The sequence below is a fragment of the Panthera leo genome, chromosome D3, assembly GCF_018350215.1.
Source record: "Panthera leo isolate Ple1 chromosome D3, P.leo_Ple1_pat1.1, whole genome shotgun sequence".
Taxonomy (NCBI): domain Eukaryota; kingdom Metazoa; phylum Chordata; class Mammalia; order Carnivora; family Felidae; genus Panthera; species Panthera leo.
This window is the reverse complement of record NC_056690.1, coordinates 38,021,813-38,049,514: the sequence shown is the minus strand read 5'-3', so window position 1 is coordinate 38,049,514 and position 27,702 is coordinate 38,021,813. Positions and strand designations below refer to the sequence as shown.

The window sequence follows — 27,702 nt, the reverse complement described above, 5'->3', positions numbered from 1 at the left end:
ATAATGGTGGCACAACAATGTGAATGCACTTAATGTCCCTGAATTATACACTTAAAATGGTTTAAATGATTAATTTCATGCTATGTATATTTTCACCAAAACTTTTTTAAGTTTATTGAGCATATATTATTTTTCCTGTCACTGTACTAATTGACAGAATTAAAAGGGAATTTTTTTAATGTTTATTTACTTTTGAGAGAGAGAGAGAGAGAGAGACACAGAGCGTGAGTTGAGGAGGGGCACAGAGGGAAAGGGAGACACAGAATCCAAAGCAGGCTCCAGGCTCTGAGCTGTCAGCACAGAGCCCAATGTGGGGCTCGAACCCACAAACCATGAGATCAGGACCTAGGCTGAGGTCAGATGCTTAACCGACTGAGCCACCCAGGTACCCCAAAGGTGAATTTTCAAGTGTACTTAAAATGCTCTACTTGTCTCCCTTCCCATTCATCATAATTACTCAAAACAGGGTCACTCTAAGCATTCTCTTCCAAATCTCTTAAAATCTGAAGCACCTATCCACTTACAGCTCAAAACCAAAGATCGCAACATACTACGATCATTCCCCTTCTAAGTAATTCTATCCTTTTATCCAAATCAAACATGTTCAACCTTATGGGTCAAATCTTTGGCTCAGTTTATATCAAGTACTTAACGTATTCACATACAACAGTCCACTCCACAAGTAGGCACTTGATAAATTCTAAGTATTACTATTCATTCAAAATTTGGTAACAACCTATTATAAAAAAGAAGGGAAATGTTTTCACACTGGCTAAGAAAACGTCCATATCACATGTTCTATCTTCTGGTCTGGAAAAATAAAAGTGGTTGATAAGATTATATGAACTCTATTTTGACTACTTGTCATTTATCACTCCCTAACATCTAGATAATTTCCCACATTATGAATCTTGCCTTCCCCAAACCAGAGGCCAGAAAACATTGAGCCACAGAATGTCTTTAAGGTAGGATACAGGCAGTGACCTTGTTTCTCCCAGAGAAATGCAAAGGGAAGCTATATTATGGATGGTAACACTTCTGTTCACTTCTCTTACTATGTGCTGAAGACTTAAAGAAAAGAAGATACAGTTGCTAGCCTCAAAGGTGGAAGAAACTGAAAGCAGACTTCTTTCAGGTACTTCAAACTGTCACAAATACTTCCCTTCTAAGATTTCATTTTCTCCTAAATTATTCTTCATTATCTTCCTAAAGAATAGTTAAATACCACACAGAGTTTATATAAATTCTTATTTTAAAAGTCAAATACAGTTGACTTGTAAACAAGGCAGAGATTAGGGGTGTCCACCCCCTTGCAGTCGAAAATCCACAAAAGTTTCTGACTCCTCAAAAACTTAACCATTAATACCCTACAACTGCCTGGAGGTCTTATCAATAACATAAATATTTAACACATATTTCATATGCTATTCGTATTCTGTAGTGTATTCTTACAATCCAGTAAGCTAGAGAGAAGAAAATTTTAGGAGAAAGTCCATCTACAGTACTCTTCTGTATTTCTCCAAAATAATCCAGTGGGCCTGTGTAGTCCAAAGGTATGTTGTCCAAGGGTCAACTGCACCTACTGTGAACTTCTGGAATAAATTAAATGAATATAATCATGGTTTATCAATAACCTGAACTGAAACATATGTAAATTATAAGTTACTACAAATACAACTTAATACAGTATCTTTTTAAACAGGCATATTCTGTTTCAGAGGCTTTCCACATATTTCACCTCTGATAGACATATACTTGAAAAAATAGGTTGGAAAATATCCTGGCTTGCTGCCATTGACATAGCTCATGGTAAGATACAAATTGACAAAACTGACTGTGAGGTAGCTCTAAAACCTCAGCTTTCAAAAGACCATGATTAAAGCAAAAAAGCTATGCATATTTGTTTGCTACTAATCACATATGCATTCTACTCATTATTTTCAATAAGCATTCTTACTACAGAAGTTTTATATTATGCATGATGAAGCAAGAATTCTACGGATTTCAGTTAAGCAGATGTGATGAAATAAAAGGTACAAAAATGTGAGTGGCATGGGCTTTCTAAAATGAATTCTGTCAACACGTTAAGCACATTTCTCAAAAGATTTTAATAAATTAACTCTTCATTCACTCAAATGTTTTCAACAGCATTAGTATAACACAAGGATATTTGTGTGTATGTTTTTCTTTTAAGCCTGAAAGCCCAAGTGCTAGGTAATAGTAAACTCCTTCCATTTTGTCTACAGAGCACCTCAGAAGTCAAGTGAAACAGAGGGCTATTGCAAAGAAGCTTCCCAATAGGCACAATCTACCAACTAGAAACAACTAGCTGAATGTAAAAAGTCTAGATTATGGAACAGTTCTAAAGAATTATCATTTTATTACTTTTAAGGATACAGAGCTAGTTTTAATAAATTAATCTCAATGACTTGCAAATCTATCAACTGTATTCAAGTCAACCTCTTGGAATAGTAAAACTCCATTAACTTATATCACGCATGACTAAACACCGAGCTAGGTAAAGGTAAACTTCATTATCCACATATTATCCTAACTTGAATTATTTTCCTTAATCCAAATTTATAAGTATCAAAGCAGTGAGATCTTATGTTAGTACTATGTGCATGCACAGCGATTCGTCAGTATTTGTCCGACTCATCCCCAATGGGGCCAGCCACTCCCATTTCCATGGGACCACAGTCTAAGACCACATTTGTTAGCAGCAGGTTTGGGACTTCTAAGGGCTCCTCCACTGTTCTGTTGCTGGGTCACAGTCCTCAAAAATCCTTGAACTTCTGCTCTTTTAACCTCACCCTCATGCCATCTGCTTGAAGCTCTCTTTCCAGTTACTAATAAAAACCACATGAGTCATTGGACTTTCTGTGTCTATATATTTTAAATCCAAAATAGTTCTGTGTTTGCACAGGACCTGGTGCAAGATGACATTTACACTCCAAAGAATGCCTTGGGGAAGTGGAAGATACTGCTCCTACTCATAAGGAAGCCAAAGGCCAATCTCAGATAGAGGATGGGAGTCAACATAACCATATACAACAGCATACATCCAAACCCTATACGTACTACAACTTAATTATCTGTGTACACATTCTCGTATATGGATATTTTTTCTGATTTTCTAGATCTAAACATATGTGACTTTTGCTGTGCCTCATTCAAAGCACTATCTTATCAACTTAGTTCCCACCTGAAACTTCACTTTGGCCTGCTTAAGTCTATTCCAAAAAATGTAATTAAGAAACCTCATTTATCTTAAACAGAAATGGTGATGACAGGCTGCAGCCTTTGGCACTACCTTAAATGTTTATTTACTTTGAGAGACAGAGAGCACGCACTTGCATGAGCCGGTGAGGGGCAGAGAGAGAGGGAAAGAGAGAATCCCAAGCAGGCTCCATGCTTTCACTGCACAGCCTGACATGGAGCTTTATCTCATGAGATCTGAGATCATGTCCTGAACCAAAATCAAGAGTTGGACACTTAACCGACAAAGCCACCCAGGTACTCCAACACTACTTTATGGTTTGTTATTTTCTCATTAAACCTTGGAACATTATGTGAAATTCCTAAGTTTGTATCAAGTGAAACTTGGTAGGAAACAATTTAGTAATATGTAAAAGCACTAACCAAGAAATCCTGAACAGTGAGATAACTAATACCTTCTTTTCATTCCGCAGCTCACTTAACTTTGGTATCTTTTCTGTTAAACCATCCACACATCCCCACCCTCAACCAATGAACTATTCTAATTCCAGACAGTGAAGATTTGAAAGAAAAAAAGAGAGAGAGAGAGATTGCTATTCTTTTTAATATGAATGCAGGAGTACTCCAAATGCTGATTGCCTGATCAAAATGCTATAAGCAATTGTGAAACTTCCTTTCAACTAGTGGGGCCCAATTACCACAATCTAGGTCTTTTGAAAAAAAAAAATCATTAGAGAAAAGTCAAACCACATGCATAAAGGAAAGAGACAGGCAGGATTTTCTGGTCATTTGATGGCTAAATCAGTTGCCTAAACATTATGGATTATGTAAGATGCATAAACTGTGATACAACCATCAAAATGGAATTACTCAGGTCTCTCCCCATTAAAAGCTTTTCAGGCTGATTTCATTAGTGCTTTAAAGTTCAGAACCTAATCTCATTATCTCACTGTTCTCTTGGCAGTTCATATGAAATCACAAAACTGTAGCCACTAAACGTTTCCTCAAGTAAGCTATAGACAGACAAGGATAAAGCAGGGCAAACTTGACAGAAGATTGTGTCCTCTTTCACAGTCTCATCTACGAAAGCTCTCCCCTCCATCAAGAGGGAGAAACTGATCTCACTAGAAAGTATGCAGCTTTAAACCAGGATTTCATTGCTCTGGGAATTTATTACCTCATCTGTAGAATATATGGGTTAGACACCACCACCCCCCAGCAGCTTATCCCTAAGACCTTTCCTAGGTCTAATTTATACCTCTGAAACTCTACTTTGGACAATGTCTTTAACTTGGACCCCAGCCTGCTGAGTAAAACAATGTCTCCCTGCTGACAATACTGCAAAGGGAGAATCCTTCCTAAGCTGAGAAATGTTTGGCTTACTTCCATCTGTGTTACAGGAAACAGTCCTCTGAGGCGAGCCCTGGATGGAGAATCAGAAGCCCCATTCAAGTGCTGCCTGTAACACTTATTAATATGATCACCTGCAGCAGGCACTCACATGCTCTAGATTTTAACCTTGTTCTGTACAAAATGGAAATGATTCTTTACTACCCCATCATACAAAAGTATACAAGTCAGGTGAGATATGTCAGTCACAGAATCGTAATCTGTTATTGCTAAGACTTACTAACATTTACTGAGCACTTACTAATTGAAAGGAATTTTTCAAAATGTTTTCCAGACATTATATAATCTTCAGGGTCCTATTCTACAGATTTGAAACTGAGTGTAAGTAACTTATCCAAAGTCATATGGCTAGCAAAGGGCACAACCAAGATTCCAACTGAACTATCTCCAAAAGCCCACACTCCTAACCCTTATTTATACTCTATGACCAAATAGAGTTGAGAAACCCTGAACACTAAATCTCTCCTCTTGACGAGTTTTTAACTTTTAAGTAAAAGTAGTGAGATCTGCAACTGAAAGAAAAGTTTTAGCTTTAATCCAATCCTTATCCCGAAACTTAGTTGAAAACAGATCTTTTTCCCCACAGAATACATGTTAAGTGAATTTGTGTTTAATGGAAAAATGGTTTATCAAATACCCATCCAAATCAATCCAACCTTCTCATTCTACAGAAAGAGAAACTGAAGCTCAGACAAATCAGAGACAGGGTCACAAGGCCAGGTGACGACAGGCTCAGGTCAGAACACTGGACTAGTCCTGAACCATGCCCCACTGCCTCCTTAAGAATACCCTCTATAAAGTTAAAACATTCATGTTACCCCAGTTCCAAAGCAGAGTCTTCCAAAACCAACAAAGTTTTAGAACACACTATCACAAAGTTTACTCACAATGGAAGAAAGCTGTAGCAAAAGTCAAGGCTTTGTGGATAAAAAAGTAACCACCAGCTGTATCAACCAGTTACCCTTGTTTCCCCACCCCTCTGCCTGTTTCTTTTCTTCAGTGCAAATCCAAGACTTTGTAAGATCTTAACTGGCTCACGCTTCAAAGCACCCGTGTATAGTATAAATTCACAATTTCTATACCTACCAAACTTGACTTTTCAAATACTCAGACTGACCTTTTCTCACAGAAAGCAATTAAGAGGACAGTCCCCAGGGAAGTCAGATGGCAAGAGGGGAGAGAGGGATGTGCCACAGTGCATCCTGGTGGTTTCCACTAGAAGAATCTTGCGCAAACATACAAGAAGCAGAATGAAATTGAATTGAACGGGTTAAATTGCAATTTTCATCCCTATGCTGTTAAATCTCCAATGTGACAGTCCTGGTAGGATTGCAGGTTATGAAAGTGCCTTGCAAAAGTCAAGCATTTTGGTCTTCTTGTATTTATTGATTAAAATCCAACATGTCTATTTTGTGCCACTTAGCTTCACAGCCTGGTCCCAACATGAGAAGTTTATTTCATCAGTCATATAAGACATTCTGAAATTGCTTTAACATATAAAATTGTGTAATTTCCTTAATTCTCATGTCAACATGTAAATGATACACCATAACCTCAAACAATTCCTTACCATAATCCTGAGAAAATGGCTGAAATGAATTTTCACTAAACTTTTTTTTTTTTTTCATTTGTACATATACTGACTGCCCTTCAAGGAGAGGGATAGGCCGTGACACATTTTTTAAAAAGAAATTATTTTTACAAAGCACCCTAAGTAAACTGTCTGTTCTAAGGAATTTTGAGAGGAACTTTACAATGAATCAATCTTAATCTCAGAAAATACTCCCAGAGTGTAGGAGAGAATGAGACTCCAACGCTGTGTTGAAGTACTAGATGACCAAAACACATCCTTATTTAAAAACAGAGACAGGGGGCTTGAGAATGTCCTACAGATTTATTTTTCAGCCACAGAGCCCGGGCCTTCTCTGCATCCCACTCTCCATGCCCGTCCACGTGTGTGGCAAGCAGAAGGCAGCAAACACAATGGCTTCCAGGGGAGTAGGCATGGGGACACCACGGTCTGCCCTTTTTTTCTCTCTTTTTGTTTCATAATTACTTAAGTATGAGTTGATAATTCTGAACCACCATATGACATGCTAATAACAAGTTGGCAAGTAAAAAGTAATTCTGTCTCATAAATACAACGCTTAATATAGAAATAGAACTTGCTAAGGAGGATGTTAAGAAAGCCAGATGAGACAAGAGATTGAATCAGTCACTCCTCTAGAGGTTTTCACTTTTCTAGGGTCTTATATAGCAACCATTCAAAAACTTTACAAAAGCGAATTAATTCTAAAGGGGGATTTATCATTTTAATGGTATAATGAGGTAAACTGAGTAATCCAAGGATGAAAGCATGACATTTGACTATGAGATAGTGATTAAGTAATAACACCTTCGTGTGTATGTGTGTGTGTGGTTAATCGTCATTCACATACATTAACGGATCTGCTTTAATCTCAAGAGTGACACTGGGTGGGCAGACTGGATAATGATGATAATTATAACAATACTAGTAGCAATAAACACAACAGCAACAGTAACAGCAAGAGCCCTCATTCACTTTTCAACAATGTCCTGTAATATGTTAAGCGTATGACATCGAGGAGGACATGAGATGCACATCCCCATTAAGAGAAATGTTCAGGGCCACTGTGGGTCAAAAGAGCAGAGACAGGACTCAAACACAAATCTTCTCACATTAAATTCAGTTCTCTTTCCTGTATAAATTGTAATGGCACAGGCTGCCAGCCTCTACTGCCAACACTCCGTTTTCGGGAGTGCCCCGTCTCCACCACCTACCATCCATATTTTTACCCTGGGAGTAGCCCGGTGGTCACGTGTTCTTAGCCCCTGGCAAGAGCTGATGGTGGGTTCAGAGGTGGCTTCCAGACTCAAGCCAGACAAATCGGATTCCCTCCCAAGATATTTGTTAGTGGAACCAAGGCAGATCAGATTAATCTTTCTCTGGGTAGCTGGAATGTAACATGTAGACTGGGAATTGTTGCCAGACCCAATTTTCATCATGTGAAATGGACTAAAACAGATTATAGTGAAAAAGAATGAAGGAAATATGTAAGGAAACTTAGAAGAGTCCTCAACAGGGTACCAATCCCACATTCTGCTCCTCAGTCCAGCTGCAATCCTGTCCCTGGATTCCATGACCACCTCAGGAACTTTTCAGTATATGTGCCCTCCTACTAAGGCTACCTCTAGGTGGGCCTCTGTTTCAAGCAACCAAAGGGCCTATGTGATAGAAAAGAAATTGTATGAACTGGTGCCAAGCCCCATACCGAGAGACCTCACATACGCCGTCTCTGTGCTTTGTCTGCTCTGTACCCTTCTCTTCTTCTGGATCAGTATCCCTCTCTATCAGAAAAATGTTCCTTCCCACTCCACCAGCCATGTGGCTCAGTAGGAGATGCTACCCCAACTGTGGCTACATTTCATTAATATAATCTACAAACTCTGCAACATCCCTATGAAGTATCATAGAAATCTATCATCTCACCCCAACTTCCAACACCAACAACGATACTGCCAGGATTCAAACCCAAGTATCTCTGACTTCAAAATGTGTACTTTTTTCATACACAACTTTCCCTTCCTTGTGTCCTATAACATCTTAGCATCAACTTATGAACAATAGTTATTGGGCCACTTTCTTATACATCGTATTGGAAAGTAATGGGAAAAGAAAAGCAATATAAAATATAGGGAAACAAATGAACATTTTCTAGAAATGTTAAATCACAATTCCCACATTATTCTGTTGTTGTTTTTTTTTTTTTGCAGGGGTTGGGGGTAGCAGGTGTTTGTGTGTTTTACACACTGATGCCCAATGAAAGCACTCATCTACTATGAATTACAGCAAATAATCTCTGTTCTAAAGCACTCTTCCCTTGATTCCTGTGCAAATGAAGAGGTTGTTTTCTATGAAATCCTACAGAGATAATAGTCTAGAGCAAATATCAAGGACACAGCTAAATGCTACATACAGATATTTTATCTCTAGTGGAAAAATAAATAAAAGAGAAAAATCACCAAATACATTCAAGTCTCTTTTTTTCAGCTGGTAAAACTGTGGCGGTTAACAGTAAGTGGATTTCATACTTTGTTTAACCTTGTGAGCCCTTCTTCAAACAAACTCTTTTATGGAAAATCAGGCACAAAGGGTCTAAAAGCAGACCCTGACCACTCAGCACCTACACCCCCCCTTCCCCCCCCCCCCCCACACACACACCCAGGCCTCACACTAGCCTCAGTGTGCTTCCAGAACCCCTGCATCTTCCCGGACGACCTCCAAACTGCAATGTTATGAAAGTTGACAATCAGGAAAAGTATAGCCAAGTACATTATTCCAAAGCAAACTGAAGTATGATGTGAAAAGTTACAAAGAAAATGGCGTTTACCTACAATAACCATTTATTTACCTACAATAACCATTAAGCTACTTTTAAAAAACCAGACATAACAATAAAAATAATAGTAGCTAACTTGCTGAGTACTTACTATATGCCAGACTTTCAAATATTTATAGGAGCTATCACACTAAGTCCTCACCATAATTCTAGGAAGCCAGTATGCTCATTATTCCCATACTAGAGATGAACACATTAAGACTTACAGAGGGTACGAGACGGCCCAGGCATAGGAATCTAGCAAGTGAAGTCTAGTTTTGAATGCAGGTACCTCAATCTAGAGTTCCCAACCCTGCTTAACTTCTAGGCTATACTGAATCATACTGCAGAATACAGATACTGTGTTTCAAAAGCAGTACATCTTACGTCTTTAATCCACATAACTAGTAACAGCAGTAACCCTTACTCCAGGAAGTTTCCATGACCTCTCATTATCACCAAACACCCTCAAGCACTAATACTGGAAGACAAAGGGAAGGAGGGAGGGAGGGAGGGAGGGAGAGAAGGAAAGACAGGAAAAATGAAATCTTTCACATGTTATAGCAACATCTTCACATAGCGGTTCTAAAAGTGTGGTCTGAGTGTCCTTGGGGGTCTCCATGACACTTCCAGGGGGTCCTCCCTTCATCTTTGTCATCCATGCGATGCTGGATTTTTCCCATATGCTTCAGCCAGCAAAACACATCATAACAAAGTGAAGGCAGAGGCAGATATGAGAATCCAGCTGTCTTCTATGAAGCCAGGCATTTCAAGACATTTGCTAAAACATAAAACAGTTTATATAAAACACAAAACACTAAATATTTTTGTTTTAGAAAATAGTTACTTCTCATTAAAATATTATTTGTTAGCGACTTTCTTATTGTTAGTTTTAAGGAAACTAACAGTTATTTATACTTTTTCTAATTTCTAATGCAATAAATATTGACATATAAATACATATAATAATTATAAAAGCACGCTGGGGGGTCTTTAGTAATTTCTTAGAGTATAACAGGCCTGGCCCCAAGACCAAAAAGTTTAAGAACTACCATCTTAAAATACACTAATTAAATTTTTATTTTTATAGAGGACAGAGAGCCCATAAAAGCTAAAAGCTTCAAGCTTCAAACCTAAAATCTTCAGCGATACTTCCTAAATGGAAGATAAGACTCACTGGGAACTTTTTTTCCCCCAAATTCTTCGCGATTACATGAGCCTCTAAACTTCAAAACTGAAAAATTAGATTACCTCATAAATTTGCACTTAACATAAATTCACATAAAAGTGGAACCAAAAGGATATATTTCTCAAATATAATCAAAAGAACATATTTCTGTGGTTGACAAATCATATTTAAAATTAATTAGAATTGGGGTGCCTGGGTGGCTCAGTTGATTAAGCATCCAACTCTTGGTTTTGGCTCAGGTCATGATCTCACAGTTCGTGAGTTTGAGCCCCACATTGGGCTCTGCGCTGACAGCAAGGAACCTGCTTGGGATTCTCTCTCTCCCTCTCTCTCTGCCCTGCCTGCATCCCTCTCTCTCTCTCTCAAAATAAATAAACTTTAAAAAATAAATTAATAAAATTAAATTAATTAGGATTAATTATAACACTAAAAAGTTTTATCTATCATATATACTTTCTTTACAACACCTAATAACTTCATAAGTATAATCTCAGACTTCAGTAGCTACGACTTTTAACATCTAAGCAATACAGGTTGATGGCTTATATTTTTAAACAAAATTTAAGGCATGTGTCAAAAGCAGCTACACAAAAGGCACTATTAACTTCCATACCAATAAAAAAAGTCTAGTAACCAAGTGTGAGGACAGTTGTTTGGTTTTTTAAAATATATTATGGCAAGAAAAACTATAAGTACAATGTTAATTCTCAAATTAAAAGTTAATTCATGCTGCTGTTACTAAACTGTTTATGTATCTTTTAAAATTTAAGAGTGAATATCTATACTTACAATCAATGCAATTACAATCATCATTGCCAAAAACATCTATTAAAGGCAGAGATGATCCTATCAAGATGTGAAGTACGTATGAATATGTTTTATGCAACAGACGTGCTTCCTTCCAAAAAGTTTATAAAGATTACAGAATACATAAACCCAAATGTATAAACATGATGTTTTATACAGGCAGAAAAGAAAGAGAGAGAGGAAAAGAGACACACACAGACAAAAGACAAAGAGATCAAAGAAATACACTGTCCAACAAGATGTCTAAGGAGATATTTTCCTATTAGCTTTGTGAAATAAAGATACACAATATAAACTCAGAAAGAAATATAAGTAGGTTAATCATAAGTGCACATAATAACAACGATTTAGGCTAATTTAGACTGGCTCTAAATTACTCTGCTTCTTCCTAAGAAGAAGAAATGTAGGATTTCTCCTACTGTCATGTTCCTATTTGAAAATAGACATTTTTGCCATTTAAATGAAGAAAATTGTTCAGACTTCTCTTACAAAGATAAGGCAGCAACAATGGTTTGAATTATCAGATCCCACACACTTCAGATAAAGAAAACAAGGCCCACAGAGCAAGACAAGCTTGTAAAGTCAAGGAAAAAACAAAACCCTGACCACTATCCCCTCATATAAATTGGTTCCTCAGCCCTTTCTGCCTTCTGCAAAAAATGCCAGTTTTAAAAAATGTTACTTGAGAGGCTGCATTGTTTGCAAATAAAAAGATCTTCAAATTATCATATCACTAGTTCTTCAAGGGACAGTAGATTTTGTACTTAGTTACTTGCTTTTTATAATTACTAAGCTAAATTGGCTTAATCAAGGTTACTCTCCTGTATTGAATAAAGAGGAGACTGGCAATGCATAAGCTTGGAAAAAGTCACACAGCGTTGACCAAAAGCACCTCACCAAGGCACAGCCAATGGGGACCATTCTGTTAGAAGGGCAGGTATGAAAAACAGAGAGGAAGCATACTTTTGTGAATTCAATCATACATGTGCATGAGCTATACTGAGGAGTGACTCTCAACCTTTTAATTCTAGTCTTTTCCTTCTCTAAATGTATAAGCTTAACAATTATGTATAATATAAACTCCATATAGTATTAACATATTTCCTGCCCACAGATGATCAGCACATTCCTCATTAGACAACTGTGAAATATCCCCCCTGCCAGAAGGTAGCCATACCAAGGATATAGAGAAGCACTCTCATATCAGAGAATGATCTGTGGCTACTTTGCCTACACAAAAGAATCATAATATGGTAAATGTCTATGTTAAGGTCATCTTCCAACATCTGAAAGTGTTCACAGTATCACTGAATTCTTAAGACAGAAAAGTTAATGTTTTTAAGTAATGACATCAGAAATAGCTCTTTCAGAATAAAAAAAAAAAGAGAAGTGTATAAAATAGAGACTGGGTAAGACTTGAGTCTTTCTATGTAAAACATATAGCTATTTAGTTCATGACGCAAAAGAGTATTCAAAAGTTCTAAATATCTCCATTATGCTGCAAGGCGGTGAATACAACTTTAAATGGGTGTCTAAGTTCATTATACCCTCAAAAAGAGCACTCACTGAAAGAAAATCTAGTTGAATAGATTATGTTGTAACATTAATATTCTGCTGAATACAGATGTTTGTTTTATGCCCCAAGATACTGGGAAGCCATCAAAATGCTAGATTTTCTATAAGTTTGCCTGCCTTTTGCTACCAGCTTCAAGAATGTAAATCACTGCCTTTAAAGGAAATTCATGAATTAATTGTATCCCTACAACCACAAGAAGATCTTATTTTATTCTAGCCAAAGAAACCAGTCTCTGTGGATCAGATCTCTGCATAACCAAGAGAAGAAATAACAGTAACTAGCTGTGATATGCCTAACCAAACCCCCCAAACAGGGCAGAGACACAATTTCCCAAACAGAGCCCTCAGCTGCGAGCACTGGATGGCAAAGCCAGGAGGAAGGCTCACCCAGTAGGAGCTAAGATCTAGAACCTGAGAGCTTCACCCTGGAGTTAACCCTTTCTGTAAAGGTCCTACTGATGGCCTGAAATACCATCTTTTCTGAAGAATAAGAAAACGTATTCTCCATATATGTACAAAGAACACCCTCAACCTCCAGTAAAATATACAACAGAGTGTTCTCATTTCAAAACTTACTGAGAAATAATCACTAGGAAGGCCAAGAAAATGAGCACGCAGATACCCCACTGCCATTGCCAGTTTAGCTCAATTCAAATTGAACTGTCTTATGGAAGACCTGAGCTACTTGGCAAATGTGCCCTTCCTGGAAAATGAGAGGCTTCCTATTGAGAACAGGCTTCCCACCAAGTCCAGGAGGTTTAAGTACTAACCGTCATGGTGCGGACCCCCCCCCCCCCCCGCCCCGCCCCAGGCTTTCTTGGCCCTGGGCCTGCAGAGGATGGTGCTTAAATTGGCCTCTCCCCTCTGAATACAACATGCATGCTGAGCCTCCTCTTGAAAGCTAGAGTGGGGACAGGCAGCTAAGTCTCGTCACCACCTCACCCCTTTGCCAAGTAGCTGTAGCAGCTTGTGCGTGTTCATCAGAAATCTCCAGGAGCTACCTGGCCTCAGTGCAGAATGTTCTTAAATGAAGCACTTTGAGGGCCAGGCTGTTGCCAGAATGTCACCTCACTTCCAGATTTCCCACCGTCACTGAGAAGGCACATCATAAACAATATTAACAGTCACAAAAGACTGTGATTTGCCTTTTAAGAAATGCCATGACCTTTATTCACAAAATATGGATGCAACTCATTAGTCCTCAGCACAACCCTTGGAGAAGATATTAATATCATATTCCCATTTTATAAAGAAATGGAAGCTCCACAGGTTAAAAAATGCCTGGCTCAGTTTCTCAAGAAGCTTATCAATATCACTATTCAGAAGTCCTTCTGAGTTCCATGAATCTCTCCTCTTCTACTTTCCCTTCTACTTCAATGCAATTAACATAGGCTAAAGCCATAAAAACAATACATTTTATAACAGATTGTTAGGTAAGACAGTCTTCCTGGGCCTTGTGCCCTCCTACACATCCTGTCGGATGTGCCACCGCTGCAAGGCCCTACCATTTCACCTTTCACCCACACCACTTCTTAAGGTTGTTGATGCAGCTGATAACACTGACAGATGAATCAACCTCTCTCCTCCTTTCACCTTTTCTCCCATCCTTAGAAAAAGACTAGACTTACTTACTGCTTGTTATAAAAGTAGTGGAAATCCTTGGTGCGTAATTCAACTGTGATGTTAACACCCCGTGGGCACAGCCTCCAACTGGGCCTTATCAAGTCACCACTGTGGGGCTTGAGGAGCAAGGGAAACTGACATAACTATGCAGATGCTCATGATGCTTGTTCTGCCAAAAACTATAAACCCTTTTGTCTCTGACCCAGGAGTCTCCTGTCTTCTGCCCACATCAGTGAAAGAGTAGCAACCTAATTTATTAGTTTGTGAGCAGGGTAACATCAAATCTCAGAACCAACAATAATTGGGGCGCCTGGGTGGCTCAGTCGGTTAAGCATCCGACTTCAGCTCAGGTCATGATCTCGTGGTCCATGAGTTCGAGCCCCGCGTCAGGCTGTGTGCTGACAGCTCAGAGCCTGGAGCCTGTTTCAGATTCTCTGTCTCCCTCTCTCTCTGACCCTCCCCCGTTCATGCTGTCTCTCCCTGTCTCAAAAATAAATAAATGTTAAAATAAATAAATAAATAAATAAATAAATAAATAAATAAAAGAACCAATAATTCTTTTCAACATTAAATAAAAATTTGCAACACTTGATTTTTCCTTTTTTTTAATATTCACTTTTTAGCAAGCATTCTTATATGAAGCATGACTGAAGGTCCTGGTTGCACAAGATGGTCCAGTTCACACCTGCTAACCTACTAATTCTTGTCCAGTAAGCTCCTCCTTTCCCTCCCAAAGTGTCTTGGCCTGTATATTAAAATACATGATCACTCCAGTTATAATTTATACTTTTAGCAAATACATAAATTGCTTAAAATTTTTGTGATTTTTCTTAAAAACAAAATGGAAATACATGGTCTCACTTTAATACTTCCATTTAAAACACCTTTTCCCCCAAGAATTTGACCCATTATAATTACATTTTACAAATAGTGGGGAAAAAAGTTTCATATTCAGTATCCTCCTGACATAAGATGACAGCGAATGCTTAAGAGCTTTACTGTTGCAAACTACATTTAGACGGACTTTATTTTTTAATTTTTTTCATGTTTATTTCTGAGACAGAGAGAGACAGAGCATGAGTGGGGGAGGGGCAGAGAGAGAGGGAGACACAGAATCAGAAGCAGGCTCCAGGCTCCGAGCTGTCAGCACAGAGCCCAACACAGGGCTCGAACTCACAAACCATGAGATCATGACCTGAGCCAAAGTCAGTCGCTCAACCAACTGAGCCACCCAGGCACCCCAAGACAGGCTTTATTTTTTTCCTTTTAGTAAATAATCATCTAAAACTGGAAATGATGCAAAAATCATATACATTTGATTAAATGTTATGTTAATATTTAAACGTGGGTCCCTCCACCCACAGTAATCTGGGGGGGGCGGGGAATCCTCCAAAGAAAATAATAAGGCTGCACCATGAAGATGTGACTTTGCGTATTCTGGGAAGCCATCCAGTTTCCACATCTTTGTCTCTGCAGCCCCATCCACACTACGAGTTGTACAGCTTGCCTCACACACAGCAAAGAAACAATCCAGAGGAGTCCTCTATCAAACCTTCCCAAAGGGCAGCCAAAGTGTTTCATGTCTCTGAACAACTTTCTGCATGCCCTCCAACAGGTTTAATGGAGCAAGATCCCTTTCATTTACTACAGTCTCTTAACCCAGTGTCCCTGATATTGGTTCCTCTTTGTCTGTATGCTTTGAGGTCAGCAGCCAAGCATAGCTCTCCAGCACACCCCACTCCTACCTGCCCTGTGCATACACAACCCCGTACATACACAACAAGACCTGGAAGATGTGATGAAAGGAAAAAGGAAGTCACTCTACCTCAAATTATGGTGATCCCTGTCATAAACAAGGAAACCGACCCAGTACCAGCAAAGCAAACACGTGGTTAAGCAGATTAGGGATTGTACAAAATATGCCTTCAAGTAAACCATAGGATAATTCTAGGGAAAGTAAAAGGGAATCATAGAGCAGGCCTTGGTTTACAAACCATTTCAGATGTGCCCAAATGTCAAGTGAATTAATAAAAAGAAATACACCCCACTTCCATCATTTCTATAGAGTAAAATATTTTAAAAATAAACTTGAAAGTGATAGACTAAGCAAAATAGAAACTGTGTTTGCTTTTTTCTAGGCAATAGACAAAGCTAAACTATTATTTTCTTTAAAGGACGGGTCTGAGAAACTCATAGCAGAAACAAAAGTATGTGTTTAAAAGAGGATTTTTAAAAACCGTTCCAATCTTCTATCTTCCCCATGTATCGGTGGTCCACTAAAAAGGGGAAGCAGAATAGAAGCCCTATGTGGTCACCCACATTTAAGCCCTGAGTACATTGCTGACCCCTGGCAGGAGAGTCACACCCTTCTGTTTCCTCTTCCCTGATGGCCAACTCTGGAACCACCACCACTGGGTGCAAGTCCAGCTGTGCCTCCCGAAAGCTGTGTGACTGAGGCAGGTCTTCTGCGCCTGCGCTCCCGAGTGTGTAAGTCCTACCACATGGAGCTGCCATGAGGATTAAAGGGGGGTAATATCAGTAAAGTGCTCAGAACAAAGCCTGGCACGCAGGTGTTTGCTAAAAAGTTTTACAAAGAGAGCCACAAAATAAAATGCCTCAAAATATCTCCCCTTTCAGACAAAAGGCAGGTTTGACACCTACCTCATTTGAAAAATTCACATTTTTGTTAACGAGTGCCTAACACACATTTAATATCAGTAAATATGTGTGGGACAGATGGACACAAAAGGCTGTACGAATGAAGAAACCAGTCCCCTCTTCCACGATTATGCTTACAATTCCAAGCAGCTCCCTAAACTCAAATGGCCGGGATGGCAGACTCGGGACGGAGCGCTGTCCTCACCAGGAGTGGGACCTCCTTCCCTGGCACAGCCACTCTGGCCCCAGTGGAAACCGTAAAACTGCTCATCTGCTGGCCTCCACATGCCACTCTGCCCACGGTAAAGTGGAGAGTTTCCACTAGACCATCAGCCCCACTTCGCACTGCCACTGCTCTCAACACCGCCTCCTCTATTAGCAGTATTTATTGCCACTACTGAAACATGAGCCAGAATGAGGTCGCTAAAGGAGCGTGAAATCTATGGAAAAATATTCAGAAGTGAGGCTTTTAATTAATTCAATATTTAAATGAAATTCATTTCAGACCCAACTCAATAAAGTTTTTATATTCTGAAGACATTCCCAATAATATGAAAAAATGTTGGTGTCTAAAAAGACTCTGCTTTAGTGTAATTGGGAAATCTTGGCTGTTACTGTATCATAACTCAAATTTGATCTGATGAATTAATTTATAGGTCCACACAGGAAATTCAAATACTGACTCACTGGTGCTTTTCACTGTAGCCAGCTAGATTACCGCCTCAACCTCCACCATTGCTGTCATTCTGGTCTTTTTCCTTCTAAATCCACTGTCCACATGTGGCCCAAAAATGCCCTTATGACTTCAGCTCTGTCCTGCTGATCATTGTTGTAAGGCAAAGTCCAGCCTCACCGGGCTCATAAGACACTTCCTGACCTAACTTTCACCCCCTGCTTGCCGACCTCTAATCCTATCCAGTCCATGCTGCAAACTCACCCTGCTCTCTTCCCACCTCAACCGCCCTTCTCACCTCCTAACCACCCTTCAGGTCTCAGTTTAAATGTCATTTCCTAGCATATCTCCCAGGTGAGGGACATTTGCTACAGGCTTCATCCGTACTTTCCCTACTGTGGCACTTAATCACATTTCATCACTATTTTATTATTTCTTAACAGACCGTAAACTCCAAGAGGACTTCTCTATTACTGTATCTCCAGCACCTGGAATAATGCCTGGGACATTGTTGTAATGCATGAGAGGATGATGGCTTAACCCAAACAGTGAAGATACAGAAATAGAGAAGAAAGCAAATAGAACACGGTGTTATCAAGTAGGACTTGATGACAGAACAGACTTGGCCAATAATAAAGAAAGAAGGGTCTGGGATGTCAAATCTCCACCTTGGGCAAGAACACAAACAGTGTCTTTCACCAAAAAGTGAGAGATGCAAATTCAGGGGACGAGGTGATGAGTTTAGCTTTAGACATGCTGAATTTGAGGTACCTCTTGAGGTCCAAGAGGTCTTGGCTAAGAACACAATATTCTCCTGTTTGAGAGGCACACGGCTTCCCAGTGCACTTAAATGAACTCCATGCTCATCACTGTGTCCTACAAGCACCGCATGGTCTAGCCCTCTCCAACGCTCCAGTATCGTTTTGATCATGTTTTCCCCTTGCCCACCTCATTCCGGCCACAGTGGGTCTCGCGGTCCCTTGGAGATGCCAAGCAAGCCCCTCCCTGACATCCCTGCACCTACCGTGCCCTCTGCCTGGAGTACTTTGTCCAGATCTTCACATGGCTTCTGCCTCTCATCACACAGGTCACCTCCTCATGGAGACCCTGCCTGCCAATCAAAACAGTCATCAGAGCAGCCCCCCCCCCCCGACTCACTATGGCTTCCGACCGCTAACTGTTTTCGCACACTTACTGTCTGCCTATCCTACATACGCTGTAAGCTCCACAGAGTCCAGCCCTTCATCCTTGTCCTTCACCAGCACTCTCCCAGGACTCAGAACAGAGTCTGGCCCCTACTCATGTTTCAACAAGTTCACTGAATGAATAGGTGAACGGATGAATAAAGCTATCAGAACAGGCTTTGCCCTCCTCCTGCCTTATCGCTGAAATAGTTGTAAGAATATAAAAAGGGATGCAAAGTGTCAAGTATACAAGGAACCTAAAAATGCTGACTAGCCATCTCAGGAATTCCAGGAAGAAGTTCTAACAAAAGGCAAGTAAAGCTCTTGAGGGAGCTAGAACAGGGGAAAGGGGTTAGAGAGGTGAAGGATTTCTTCTACCACTCACACCCTCCTGTCTCAGGGTTCCTGGCTGACCATGGGAGCGCTGGCCTATATTTTGTTGTGCTTATTCACTTAGCCATGTATCCATTCATTCACTTCCTGAGTAAGCTCTGTATTCATCTGCTTCGAAGAGCAGAACATACACAGGTCCACATGGAGTAATCTCCCTTCCTCCCCTGGCCCTGCCCACCCCATTCTCCACCCCACACACACACACCTTACTAGAAGTTTTCTAAGGTTTGTGCTTTGATGAATTTCTTGTGCAATCTGTATACATATCATTTCATACACTGGCTGCTATAACTGTGGATAAAAACCTTTCAGTAAGACTTTAGGATCAGGTATAATTTTTAAAGATATTACCAAATTGCCTCCATAGAGGGTATGCCATTTTATCTTCAGAAATATTTAAAATTAAAATTCTCAGACCCCATTTCAAACTTACCAAATCAGAATCTCTAAGGGTGGGGGCCAAGAAACTGACTTTTTAAAAACAGTTCCCCTTGTAATTGTGATGACCTGCCATACTTGGGAACTGCTGTCCTCTCCCGAGAGGAGCCGTCTTCACCAATCAGAAGGAGGAAGCCACTGCTGCCCAACGTGCAGGACCTGTTCGCTAGAGTGACCAGAGCCCTCTTCCCATGATCACCTTGTCAAGATTTCTCTTTTGAATATAAAGTCATACCTAAGGTGATTTTTTATCCCTACATACACGCACGTATGTTTACGCAAACATACACATGCATACACACCTTCCTATAGTCACACGAAACTGAAATTTCTCTGGAAAGAGATATACAAAGTGGTTACAATGGCTGTCTTCAGGAAGTACAAGTGGGTAGCCAGAGGATGGGGTGGAAGGGAGGCTTCTATCCTCTTTGAACTGTGTGCCACTTGAGCACATCTATTGAAACACAATAAAGTTGTAAAATTCTTTCTTCTTGCACTGAGCATGGGACACCATTCCCAGAAATGCTATGGCTATTTTAAAATATGCCCACAAATGTTTTCAGAACTACTCACATCAAGAGATGCCCCTCAAATGCAGGCCAGTTATTGACTCGCTTCTCCTGAAAAGAATGTGCAGAAGTGATGCCATGTGCCTTCCAAGCCTGGGACAAAAAGAACAGCTCCCACCTGGCTCACTCCCTCTCTTCAGTGGTGACCCTGGGGGTGTCGGCAACGGTGTTGTGAGGACCCTCAAGCGGTCTGTGCAGTACATGAGGAAGCACATGGGACAAGACATAAAGGAGTATAATGTTTGAAAGACAGGGAACAGCCAGTAAAGACGTCTGAACAGGGACAGGAGGTGTTCAGAGCTGCAACAGGGCCTCAGCCTTGGGAAGGAGGAGGGAAAGGCTTCCTCTGAAGTCAAATGGAGAGGGAAGAAAGAAGAGACACAGAGACAGAGATCTGAATGCAGACGGGCAGGGGCAGTGAAAAGCTCAAAGCAAAACATCTCAGTATTTCTATGGAGTTAAGAGTGAGATAAAAAGCTAAGTTACAGGTAGAGATTTCCAAGAGTCACCAAACTACAGGGAAGAGAAATGATGAAGTTAGCACCGTGTTCTACAAGTTTAGAAAAATCACCCACCCCTTTAAACTTTTTACCACCTTCATTCAAAGCAGCCAACTACTCCTCAAGATCTCCAAGAAAATATGTCAGTTTTAAAACTTAGTTCCACATGTTGTCTTAATTACTAGTCATTATGTAAGTCAACACTTTATCCTTTCAAAGGCAAGAATGATTGTCCAACTTTCCATTCAGAAAACTCTTCCTACTCCAAAATCTCCCTCCCAAAGGCCAAATGGACTCAATTCTCATATGGTCCATCTGCCAGTCCTTTTTCTAATATTATCTTTAGGAAATCAAAATCTCCAGTCTTCCTTGCATCATTTACAATTTGAACCTGTCTCTAAATGTGAGCCAATACCACGGGTTAAGTATCAGGTATAATTCATTTCAACAATCATTTCACAAGTACCTGGCATGCCAAACACCAGAACAAGCACTCAGGGAATACAAGGATTTCGTAATGGCTCCTTCCACCCAGGAGGAGAGATAAGTCATGTATATAAATAACTGTAATACAAGACAGACGGTAATAAATAGAACTACAAATAGCACACTGGGCACACAGAGGAGAAAGTGCTTAACTGCAACTTGGAGATTGAAGGTTTCATTGAAGAAATTGTATCTGAGTTGAACTTAAAGAATGGGAGAGATGTGAACAAGTAGAAAAAAAAGCACACACACAAAAAAAAACATTTGAGAAAATGTGAACAGTGTGTGTGAAGGTATGACAAGGAGAAAAGCATAATGCTTGGCACAGATGACATATAATAAATGTTTGTGATTTAATCAATGACTGGATATAATTTTGTTTGACTAAAGTCAGATACTAAGGGCCACAAGCAATAATAGCAAGATCCATTCATGTATTGAACAAATACTTAACTGAGCGCTTACTATGTGCTAGGCACAGTTCAGGCCAATGCACACATATGGTGAAAAACAACGAAAACAAAACTGTCCCTGTCTTCATGAAGCTTACATTCTAGTCAGGGGGTAGACCATAAATAAGTACATAAAATATACATCAGGTAGTGATAAGTGCTAGGATCAGAGATGTCTCTCTCGTAAGGTAGAATTTGACCATAAATCTGAAGGAATGAGGGAACAAAAAATTGACACATCTCTGTGAGGAGTGTTCCCAGAAAAGAGAAATGCAAAAGTCCTACAGGAGTTGCTTATTGACACACTCAAAAAACAGTAAAGAAGCCAATGTGATAAAACAGAGTAAGCAACGGGACCCAGGGTCAGGGAGGCAGAGAAGAGCCAGAACATGCAGTTCATGGGAAGGACTTTCATTTTACTGTTAATGAAATGTGAATGAGATTCAAGGATTCTGAACAGTAAAAGACCATAAAGGGCTCTGTGGAAGGCAGAAGGCCAATCAAGAACCCATACACAGCAGTGCTCCGAGTGAGATGACAATGGCTTGAATAGAGGTGGTGGCATTAGAGGTCACAAGAAATCTGGTCTCCAAGAAAATATGGGGCCAGAATCTGGGTATACTTTGAAAGTGGAGATGCCAACAACTGGTGACCAATGGGATTATGGAGAAAGAGAAATGGCTCCAAGGTTTGGGGCCTCAACACACTCAAGAGAAAACAAGGTTGAAAATACAGGTTGGCCCTAACCATAGATCATTTACCAAATTTAAGTCTTGGGAGCCATAGGAAACAGTGAAACATGACGTCCTCATCTAAAAGAATTTGGACAAATCGCATCATCTCCTTTGCTACCACACCCTTGTCCACACAATCAAGCAAAGGGTTAGGTCTGTATTTATCAAACTAGAGTACCCATATAAGTATTAGACACAATAAAATTTATACATCTCTCCAGAAAGCTAACTGTACTAACAGATCCAGGGAGTGATTTGTATTTACCAATTATACTTCTCAAAACATAAAACTGGAGTATTATGGAGTAGAAGACAAAATACTTCCTGAACATGTACATAAAAATTTTGAGTTTATGGGAGAAGAACTGTATTTTCTTCTCAACTGGCATTTGGCACACTTTGACGGAAGAGTTTGAGAAGTTCTGGTTTAAATGGTATCTCTGGACCCTTCTTCTTTAATATTCAGTGTTTTAAACACATTTTACTGGCCTTCCACTTTCAGTCTTCTAGTGGGCAAAACATAGAGAATGGGATTGTGATTACAGAATAAAATATAACTCTTAACATCTTTCACAATGTTCAAGCGCAACCAACAGATAGAAGTTAGAATGGAGAAATAGAGGAAGGTGGCAGAAAAAGGAAGCGAGCAAATATCCTAATCTTCAAAAGTGGAGAGCCATGAGATACTGTCAAAAGTTGATGGAATAAGAAATGATTATACTGAAATAAAGAGGGGCACCTGGGTGTCTCAGTCGGTTGAGTGTCTGACTCTTGATTTTGGCTCAAGTCATACTCTCATGGTCAGGAGATTGAGCCCCATGTTGAGTTCCATGCTGGAAGTGAAGCCTGCTTAAGATTCTCTCTTTCTCTCTCTCAAAAAGAGAGACAGAGAGAGAAAGAGAAAGAAGTAGTAGTAGTAGTATAAATACGGTTAATTCTCATCCTTTCCATCTGAATGTCAACAGATAGTACGTGAAAATTGATAAAACAAGAGTAGGGGAATACACACATTCCCTAGACTTATGAAAAAACAGCAAACCCAACAGCCAACAAATAGATTCAGAGATGCTCAGATTCATTAGACTTTAGGTAGTGCAATTAAAGTAATAATTAGATGTCCTTTTATGCCCACCAGAGTGACCAGAAATTAAATAGAACTCTGACAAGAGATGTGTGGAAGAGATACCTTCTTACTTGCTGCTGGATGTAAGATGTGATTTTTGACGTCATCAAGATGGCGGAGCAGGAGACACCAGCTCCATGCTCCCACAAGAGCAATTAGACAGCTATCCACAAATGAAAACAGCCCTGCAAATGTTCGCGAGTCCATGTAAGCTTCAGTAACACAATGGAGCAAAAAACCCGAGAATGACTGCACCAAAAGTTTAATAAAAAGCTTCACTGTGCATCATCCCACCTTCCCAGACCAGCACTGCTCAGCACCAAGAGGGAACACCTCAGCCAGGAAGCACAGAGCAGGGCGAGTGACCCACTGGCCCAGCCTTTCAGGAAACTGCACAAAGGATTCATTTCAATTTCACTCCACCCAGAGACAGGCTTGGTTGAGACATCTAGAAATGGCTAGAAACAAAGAAGAAGGGCAGGGGCTACCAGTATCAGCCATGCAGTAGGAGTGACTGCAGCCCCCACTGTCTTACTGTGCAGAGGACACTATCAGCCTTCACTGCTGAGGACCTCACCAGACCTTTAGATGCTATGAACCCCCACAGCCTTCATCACTGAGGACTTCATCATGGATCCCCCACAGACTACTCTGCAGAAGGCCCCAGCATGCTTGCACCACTGAGGAACCAACAGCTAGCACCACCACTGTGAACCCACTGCAGCTTCTGCTGCTGACGATCTTCCATGTTTTCATGTTCATAGACACCAGTTACTGAGTCCCTCTCAGATCCTCCCTCCCCCACCCACACCACCATGATAGCCCAGGCCTATCCAGCTCCTCATGCACCCGGATCCAGCCCAACTCCTGTCACCAGCTTTCACTGCTATGTATGGACCTAGAGCTAGACCCTGCAGCCATGTGCCTGAATGCCCCAAGCCCCAACTGCTATCACAGGCATCCACTATTGTGGCCCAATCACTGATGGCTAACCTGCAGCTCTATAAGTGCACACTGACAGCCAAGACCCCCACAGCTACTCATGGGCCCAGATGTGGGCCACACTCTTATCACTAGCCTGCACAGTCATGTGTGTCCATAGCTAGCCCTCACATCAGTGCACCTGCACTTACTGGCCCCAACTTCTGTCACCAGCACCCACTACCATGCACATGCCTATAACTAGCCCCTGTAGCTACATAAGTGCATGTCAACAGCCCAAACCCCTACAGCTGTCATGTGTCCATGACCACATGTGACTCCTGTCACTGGCCTACACTGTTGCATGTGCCCACAGCTAGTCCATGCAGCATGTTGCCAGCCCCAACTCCCTTCACTAGCCTCCACTGCCATGCACACACCTGCAGTAAGGAAAAGAAAGAAAGAGGCTGAAAGCTTATTTAAAGAAATGGAAGTCTGAATACTTCCCAAATATGAGAAAATATATGGATATCTGGATACATGAAGCTAAAAGGTTACCAATCAGGTTCAACCCAAAGAAGACTTCACTGAGATATAATATAACTGTCAAAGATAAAAGACAAACAGAGATTCCTGAAAGCAGCAAGGGAAAGGAAGATCACCACATACAGGCTATCAGCAGATCCTTCAGCAGAAATCTTATAAGCCACGATAGAGTGGGATGATATATTCAATGTGCTGAAAGTAAAAACCTTCCAACCAAGAATATTTTACCCAGTAAAGCAATCATGCAGAACTGAAGGAGAGATAGAATTTTCCAAACAAAAGCTGAAAGGAATTCATCACCATTAGATCAAACTTATAAAAAATGCTAAAGGGAGTTCTTCAAGTTAAAAAAAAAAGGACACTAACTAGTACATTTAAATCATATGAAAATATAAACTCACTGGTAAAGGTAAATGTACACTCAAATTCAAATTACATTAATATTGTAAAAGGAGTATATAAATCATGTATAAATACAGTAAAAAGATTATGAGACAAAAGAATTTAAAATAACTATTCCTAAAATAATTTGTTCATGAATACACAATATAAAAAATGTACTTTATAATGCCAAAAACATAAAATATGGGAGAGGGGAGTAAAAGGGTTGACTTTCTGTATATGAACAAAGTTAAGTTTTTATCAGCTTAAAACAGACTGTTAGAAACTACAGGATATTTTCCATAAGCCTCATGATAACCACACTGTAAAACCTACAGTAGATACACAAAAGATTAAAACAAAGGAATCAAAGCACATGACTGTAGAAAACCACTGAATCACAAAGGAAGATAGCAAGAGAGGAAGAAACAAAGGATTTATAAAACCACTAAGCAAAAAAAAAAAAAAAAACCCACCAGAAAATAATTAACAAAATGTTAGTATTAACATTAACTTATCAATAATTATTCTAAACATAAATGGATAAAATTCCCCAATCAAAAGAGAATGGCTGAATGAATGGAAAAGCAATACCCAACTTATATGCAGAGAAAGAGGGGAGAGAGAGAATCCCAAGCAGGTTCTGCACTGTCAGCACAGAGCCTAACGTGTGACTCAAACTCACCAACCGCCTATAAGAGATTCACTACAGCTTTAAGGACATATAGGCTGAAAGTGAAATGAAGAAAAACGTATTCTATGCAAATGGAAACTGAAAGAAAATGGGGTAGATATATAAAACAATGTAGACTTTAAGTCAAAACCTGTATTAAGAGAAAAAAATGTCATTATATAATGATAAATGGGTCAATTCATCATAAGAAAATAACAAGAGTAAATACACACACACATATACACATATATATACACACCCAACATCAGAGCACCTAAACATATAAAGTAATTAACTTATCTGAAGTAAGAAGTAGAGAGCAATACAATAACAGTAGAGACTTTAATACCCCACTTTCAACAATAGATAGATCATCAAGAAAGAATGACGTGAACATTCACTGGACCTGAACTACATGTTACACAAATGGACCTAACAGACATATACAGAACATTCCATCCAACATTAGCCCACATATATTTTTTTAAGGGCTCACAGATAATTCTCCAGGATAGATTATATGTTAGGCCACAAAACAAGTTTAAACTTAAAAAGACTGAAATAATATCAAGTATCTTTTCCAGACACCTGGGTGGTTCAGTCGGTTAAGTGTCCAACTCTTGATTTTGGCTCAAGTCATGATCTTGCAGTTGGTGAGTTTGAGCCCCACATCAGGCTCTGGGCTGACAGTGAGGACCCTGCTTGGGATTCTCTCTCTCCCCTCTTTCTGCCCCTACCCACTCGTGTTCTCTCTCTCTCTCTCTCTCTCTCTCTCTCTCTCTCAAAACAAATAAACTTAAAAATTTTTTAAAGTATCTTTTCCATAGTATGAAACTAGAAACCAGTAAAAAAAGGAAATCTGGAAAATTCACATAACAGGTAGAAAGTGAACAGCACGCTCCTTAATAACCAAACATTCAAAGAAAAAATCAAAAGAGAAATCAAAATATATCTACATAAAGAAGATGTGGTATATATTTACAATGGAATATTATTCAGTCATAAAAAAGAATAAGATCTTGCCATTTGCAACAACATGGATGGAGATAGAGAGTATAACACTAAGCAAAATAAGTCAGAGAAAGACAAATACCATATGACTTCACTCATATGTGGAATTTAAGAAACTAAAGCAACGAGCAAAGATTTAAAAAAAAATGCAAGACAAAGCAAGAAACAGACTCTTAACTATAGAAAGCAAACTGATGGTTACCAGAGGGGAGATGAGTGCAGGGATGGTTGAATTAGGTGAAGGGTATTAAGAGTATATTTATCATGATGAGCACTGAGTAATGTATAGAATTGTTGAATCATTATACTGTACACTTAAAATGAATATAACACTGTATGTTTACTGAAATTGAAATTTTAAACTTAATTAAATATATATATATACAGATATGTGTCTGTATTTATATATGTACATATGTACATATTTATGTATATATACACAGATATGTGTATATATGTTATGTACATATGTACATATTTATGTATATATACACAGATATGTGTATATATGTATACACACACACACATATATGTATATATATAAAATCATGAGACAAAAGAAAATGGAAACATAACATACTAAAACTTATGGGATGCAGCAAAAGCAATTCTAAGAGGGAAACTTGAGCAAAATATCTCAAATAACCCAACTTTAAGCCTCAAGGAACTAGAACAGTAAGAACAAACTAAGCCCAAATTTAGCAAAAGGAAGGAAATAAAAAATATCAGAGTAGAAA

The 27,702-nt window shown here is 39.5% G+C and overlaps 1 protein-coding gene across 17 annotated transcripts in view; it reads right to left on the bottom strand.

The window, feature by feature from the left end:
- The window catches only part of L3MBTL4 (L3MBTL histone methyl-lysine binding protein 4), a 448,782-nt gene that overhangs the window by 395,656 nt on the left and 25,424 nt on the right, over positions 1 to 27,702 (bottom strand). The window contains exon 1 of one of the 17 annotated variants that reach the window (XM_042909918.1): positions 9,257 to 9,322. The exons of the other annotated variants lie outside the window; for them this stretch is intronic. The gene's annotated coding sequence lies outside the window, so the exon portion shown is untranslated. Of the gene's footprint in view, positions 1 to 9,256; positions 9,323 to 27,702 lie in introns of those variants that run through there. 17 annotated transcript variants of the gene reach the window in all.